Source organism: Triticum aestivum, chromosome 5B (genome assembly GCF_018294505.1).
Source record: "Triticum aestivum cultivar Chinese Spring chromosome 5B, IWGSC CS RefSeq v2.1, whole genome shotgun sequence".
Lineage (NCBI taxonomy): Eukaryota > Viridiplantae > Streptophyta > Magnoliopsida > Poales > Poaceae > Triticum > Triticum aestivum.
In genome coordinates this window covers 317739659-317746255 of record NC_057807.1, presented here as the reverse complement: position 1 = coordinate 317746255, position 6597 = coordinate 317739659, and positions in this window count along the sequence as shown.

Sequence of the window (6597 nt, the reverse complement as noted above, 5' to 3'; positions counted from 1 at the left end):
GTCATTGAAGCCTAGTTCGGGGGCTATTGAGGGAGTCCTGGATTAAGGGGTCCTCGGACAGCCAGACTATTAACATGGGCTGGACTGTTGGGTTATGAATATACAAGACAGAAGACTTCTTCCCGTGTCCAGATGGGACTCTCCTTGGCGTGGAAGGCAAGCTTGGCGATTCGGATATGTAGATTCCTTTCTTTGTAACCAACTTTGTACAACCCTAGCCCCCTCCGATGTCTATATAAACCGGAGGGTTTAGTCCATAGGACACAATCATAATCATAGGCTAGAGTTCTAGGGTTTATCCATTACGATCTGTGGTAGATCAACTCTTGTAATACTCATATTCATCAAGATCAATCAAGTAGGAAGTAGGGTATTACCTCCATAGAGAGGGACCGAACCTGGGTAAACATTGTGTCCCCCGCCTCTTGTTACCATTAGCCTTAGACGCACAGTTCGGACCCCCTACGAGATCCGCCGGTTTTGACACCGACAGCAGGCTCGGGGTAGATGGCTTCAACTGATAGATCAACCTCAGGCAAAAAGACAAGATGGTTGCATGCTGAAGGCTGATACTTGACAGTAGAATGAAGCTTGATTAGGGGCATCACCCATGGAGCATAAAACTTCAGGCCAAACAGATCAATCCCAGATGCAACCAGTTGTTTGATGAAGAAATCTTGGGAGTTGAACCTGATGCCATTGACAATGTAGAATACCAAAGTCTTCATAGCACCTTCAGGTTTGGCTTCAGAAGAATGTCCCTTGATGGGCCATAGAGTACACCTCAGTATATGATAGACTGTGCGGGGAAAGTACTCGAGGTCCTGGACAAAGAATTCCTTGGGGTATTTTGCATCTTGAAGCAAAGGCTTCATCATGTTGAGCATATGACTCATAATGGGTTCAGGCCGCTGAAAAATGCTCTGCAGTCCTTCTATGTGGCGCTAACAACCAGGCTCGTATAATTCACCTGGAGTGGGCAGGGAGGTAAGCTCGATGATGTCTTGAGCTTTAGCTTCATGGTGCACATCACCTGACATCCACTCAAGGATCCATGTCTTCGGATCCCTGTTGTATCCACGAATGTGAAGAGTAGCATAGAACTGCAGCGGAAGCTCTTCATTACAGTGCTCTTTGGCTGTGACAAATTCTAGAAGGCCAGCATCATGAAAGCAATCCATAGCTTCTTCAAGACAGGGGAGCCCAGCCATGGCTTCACAATCAAGGCGCATGTGAGGAAAGATTCTCTCTTGCTTGTAGAGAACACAAGAGTAGTAGCTGCGCTGTTGATGGCTCCAGAAGCGGTCTGAAGAGATTCTTCGCTTTGAGTATGGATTCATGTCACTGTCAAAGAAGGTGTTGTTGGCTCTAAAGCTATTGACACTGAAGGATCCAGGAGATGTAGCAGCACCGGGAGGTCTTGGCAGTCTTGGCTTAGGCTTCTGTACTTGTGGTCGTTGCTGCACATGACAATCATATTGTGGTCCGGGACTAGTGGGAGGAACTAGGACAGGCCAGCGAACAGTAACCAACTCCATATCACGGTTGTAAGCCAACTCCATAGTGTGAGGCCTTGGAGGAGGAACCGCGCCGTATGTGGGGACCAGCGTGGCAGAAGCTTCAAGCTTCTCATTGGCTTAAGGCACAACACTGGCTTCAGGCTCCACACGATCTTTAGCCAAGACAGGGTCATTGGCTTCAGCAGTGTTTGTGACAGCCTCATTGTTCTCAACCTCCATATGGTCAACGACCGGAGGATCTTTCATAGTCACATTCTCCTCGAGAATGACTTGATCTGGGGCAGGGGGTGTGGCAACTCTATCTTCTCTTCTTGCTTCTTCATCAGCTGATGTAGTCGGAATGTCTTTAGCAGCTTTGGCTTCAGACTCAGGAACCGTCGCAGAAGGATTCTTTTCACGGAACACTTGACGTGTGTTCGTACACTGTCGGATTTCGGGTTCCAGCAGACCCTCTAGATTCGAACACTGGGGTGCGCGCGGAGATCTCGTCCTCTACGTACCTGCACCTCACCGCCTCACTAGGATCTAGGCAACGAAAGGAACAACACAAGAGACACAGAGTTTATACTAGTTCGGGCCACCATTGTGGTGTAATACCCTACTCCAGTGTGTGGTGTCGTGGATTGCCTCTTGGGCTGATGATGAACAATACAGGGAAGAACAGCCTCCGAGGGGAGGAGTTCTTGCGTTGGTGGTTCTGGTTAAGGTTTGATTCGTCGGTGCCCTGCCTTGAGAGTGGCTAGTCCTATTTATAGGCAAAGGCCCTGGGCCTCTTCCCAAATATTGAGCGGGAAGGGCGCCAACAATTGGCCATTTTGAAGGGGAACATCCATTACACTTATCCTGACTAAAGTTGGTCCTCGCCTGCCAAAGGCTCTGGTGGTTACGCCGGCTTGGGCTCCACCATGACCCCCTTCGTGCCGTTGCGATGGTCTTGGTCTTGTTGCACCGAAATGGATGCCTTTGCTTGATGCTCTCGCCTGCGTTTGCTCCCTTTGCACCAAAGAGGAAACGGAGGACACTGCGCGGGCTGGCGCCCGCCTAGCGCCCTTGGTCGTCATGGCTTGCGTCATGGGCACCTCGTGAGGTAGCCCGCCTTGATATCTCCGCCTCCTTGCGAGCCAGCATGACGAGGCCGTGCCTGAGGAAGCCTCATGTCGTCTTGAGCCCCTCGCGAGGGTCTTGAGCCCGTGCCGATGAAGAAGGGCCATGCTGGGCCGCCCCTTGAGCCACGCCGCAGGCCGCAGGCAAGCAAGTCTGGGGACCACCGTTCCCAGAACGCCGACAGTAGCCCCCGGGCCCAAGGCACGCCCGGACTTGGCTGAGCAGAGAAGCGAAGGGGCAAGTGCGAAGCGCCGCGGGCCCTAACAGCCTATGGCCTTGGGCCCTGTGTGGCGGTTGATTGGACGTGGGCGGCTCCGCTCCCCCATGACGCCTCGGCAACTGCGCGAACTGCCAAGTCCCTGCATGCAAAACGGGTCATGATTACCTGTGATCGTGGAGGCCAGCGGTGGCCTCCTCTGGCTATAAGTACAGGACTGCGCCCGCCCTTCCGGTCCATCCCCTATTGCTTCTCTTTCTTCTTCATGGCTCCGCCAAAGAGGTTCTCGGCCACGGAAAAAGGGAAGGCCCGCCAGGCGGGGACTGACCCTCCCCTGCCCAAGCGCGGTCGAGGTCGTCCCCGCAAACACCCTGCGACTCCCACGGCGGCTCCTCGCGGCCATGGAGGTGATGCCCCGCGTGATGACGGGCGGCAGGCCATCGCTGGGGGGCACGCTATGGCCGCGCGACCCCCTAGGCCTCGCTCTCACTCAGCAGAGGTTCTGCCGGAGTTTGTTGTGTGGTCGGCGGAACCGGCCAGCACCCGGCTCCAACTTCCTTGCTCCCTCCTAGGTGAGCTTCCGGCTGGCGCCCCGGGCGGCCTCTGGCTTCAGGCGGACGGTTGCTGCAGCCGAGCCTCCTGGGCTTCGCTGGAGGTCTCTGCAGCCGGGAGCCTGGCCCTGACCCGCGGTTGGCAAACGTTTGCCCGCGCGCATGGTCTGAGCCGGCAGTGCACCCTGCACTTCAAGTTCGACGGCGATGCCACCCTCTACATGAGGGTGTTCGAGGAAGATGGTCGCCGCGCTGGGTGCTGCCCTGAGAACGACGACCGCGGCCTTGGATCCAGCCCCAGCGATGATGAAGACGACAGCGCATGCATGGTCGGCGGCACTCGTAGCTCATCGAGCTTCGACGGCTCTTCTTCGGGCAGCGGCTCCTCCAGCGGTGGCCGCGATCAGCCTCCGCACCCGCCTGGAGGGAGGTAGCGGGTCCGCACGCCGTCGCGCCTCGGTGAAGCGCAAGATGGAGTCCTCCTGAGCTCCGGAGGCAGTTCGAGTCTCCGCCGCGAGTTGGTGTCGGGCGAGCCGTGCCTGTTTTGTTCTTTTTTTTCCTTTTCCTGTGCAAAAAGACAGTAGTGTAGGGCCCCGCGAGGGTGTGCTTGGACTATTGCTGTTAATTATCGTACTACTTCCGCTATTCTGGTATTGTGCCTTTGTGTTGCGCGCTTGTGTTCAGAAATTAGTTAGCTCGGGGAGAGGCCGGTCGTGACCTTTGCTTCTCGAGGCAGAGGCCTCGTTGAACGCTTCGAGTCCTGCGAGGGTTAGTATGAAGAGGTAGCTCCCGGCCTCAGCTGCGGAGGCGGCCGACCCAGGTCCTGTGTTCGTGTACAGTGCCCGTGGGGCACGGACCGGAGGGGTGCTCCTATAGTGGACCCGGGTAGGGAAGCCTCGAACGATAAGGGCGGAAAACACTCGCGAGGGTGCCCGCGTTGCTCCCTCGCGAGACTTGCGCGAGAGAAATCGGGGCAGGAGAGCGAAAAAGGCAAAGAGTCACAAGCCAAAGACGACAACAACTTCAATAAAACCTCGAATGGGGATGAACAAGCCAACTGCAGAAAGCAAATGAGAAAAGCCGCGCCCGGCACCTAATCTAGTCTTCGACGTCTTCTCACCAGCGCGGAGCTAAGTGCTGCCACTGGGCGTGGGAGGGAGCCCTAGGGCTTGAGGCCGGCGCTCCTGAGACTCCGGGGCATGTACAGCCCCAACTCATTATTACGTGAGAGTGTCATGGGCGGCGAGCTTCACAGGCATTGGCCTTCTTCACAGGCTCCGGGCCTTTCTCGGGAAGGTAAACTTCACAGGCGTTTGCCTTCTTCACAGGCACTGGGCCTTTTCCAAAATGCGACAGCTTCACAGGCGTTCGCCTTCTTCACAGGCTCTGGGCCTTTTCCAAAACGCGACTGCTTCACAGGCGTTCGCCTTCTTCACAGGCTCTGGGCCTTTTCCAAAACGCGACTGCTTCACAGGCGTTCGCCTTCTTCACAGGCTCTGGGCCTTTTCCGAAACGCGATTGCTTCACAGGTGTTCGCCTTCTTCATAGGCTCTGGGCCTTTTCCAAAACGAGACTGCTTCACAGGCGTTCGACTTCTTCACAGGCTCTGGGCGTTTTCCAAAACGCGACAGCTTCACAGGCGTTCGCCTTCTTCATAGGCTCTGGGCCTTTTCAAGGGTAAAATCTCCGGAGGTGCTGGATGTTCCACGCGTTCTGGACGGGTACCCCCTCCTGAGTCTCCAAGCGCGCGAAGCCAGGCCTGGAAACATGAATAAGCTTGAACGGGCCCTCCCACATGGGAGAGAGCTTATGCAGTCCCTCCCTGGAGAGAACCCGCCTGAGCACGAGGTCCCCTACCTCGAGGGTTCTGGGGCAGATGTTGTGGCAGTGGTATCGCCGCAGCGCCTGTTTGTATCTTGCTGCTCGGAGCGCAGCTTCCCGACGACGCTCCTCCCCCAGCACCAGGTCTGTCCCCCGCATGGCGTCCTGCTGCGCCTCGTCGAACGCCAGGACCCGTGTGGAACGACGTCTGACCTCGTGTGGGAGGACCGCTTCAGCTCCATAGACCAGGAAGAATGGGGTCTCGCCGGTTGGCTTGGTCGCAGTCGTGCAGATGGACCACAACATGGCCTGAAGCTCGTCGTACCAACCTTGGCCGCAGGCCTCCAACTTCTTCTTGAATGTCCTGGTCTTGAGGCCTCTCAGGACCTCCACGTTGGCCCGCTCGGCCTGACCGTTGCTCCGGGGGTGCACCACTGAAGCGTAGCATATCTGTGTTCCAAGGTTAGCAGAGTATGTTTTGAAGAGGTTACTGGTAAACTGCGAACCGTTGTCGGTGATGATGCGGTTCGGCACCCCGAACTGGCTCACGATGCCCTTCATGAACTTGACCGCAGAACCTGCGGGGATGGTGCGGACGGCTTCCACTTCAGCCCACTTAGTGAACTTGTCCACAGCGACGTAGAGGTAGCGATAGCCCCCTGGCGCCCGAGGAAATGGGCCCAGGATATCCAGCCCCCAAACTGCGAATGGCCATGAGAGGGGTATAGTTTGCAGACCTCCAGCCGACTGATGGATCTGCTTGGCATGGAATTGGTAGGCCTCGCAAGCCTTTACCAGTTCGACGGCATCATTGAGCACAGTGGGCCAATAGAATCCACTGCGGAACGCCTTGCCAACGAGGGTCCGCGATGATGAATGATGCCCACATTCTCCACCGTGTATATCCGCCAGCAGTTCCTTCCCTTGCTCCCTGGAGATGCAGCGCAGGGACACATCATTCGTCCGCCTCCGGTAGAGCTCTCCATCCCTGGTGCAGTATGCTGTGGCCTGCCGTGCCACTCGCTCCGCTTCCTCCTTTTCTGGCAAGGTCCCTATCGTCAGATAGCTCCGGAGCTCCGTGATCCAGCACCCCTCCTAAGGCTCCATTGTCAAGAGCAGACGCGCCCCTGAGGCCGGGCCACAGACCGGGGCTCCCGAGGCTGGCGGCTGGGGGAGCTCCTCCCGAGGCTGCACCGTGCTTGATAGTGATGGCGTGGCTGAGGGCTTGAAGAGCCGCTCTTCGAAGACGCCAGGCTCCTGAGGTAGCCGCCTGGATGCTCGTTTGGTGATGTCGTCGGCCTCCTGATTGGTGCCACGGGGTACATGCTGCAACTCTAGCCCCCAGAACTGCTTCTCCATCCTGCGGACCTCCGCAAGGTAGGCT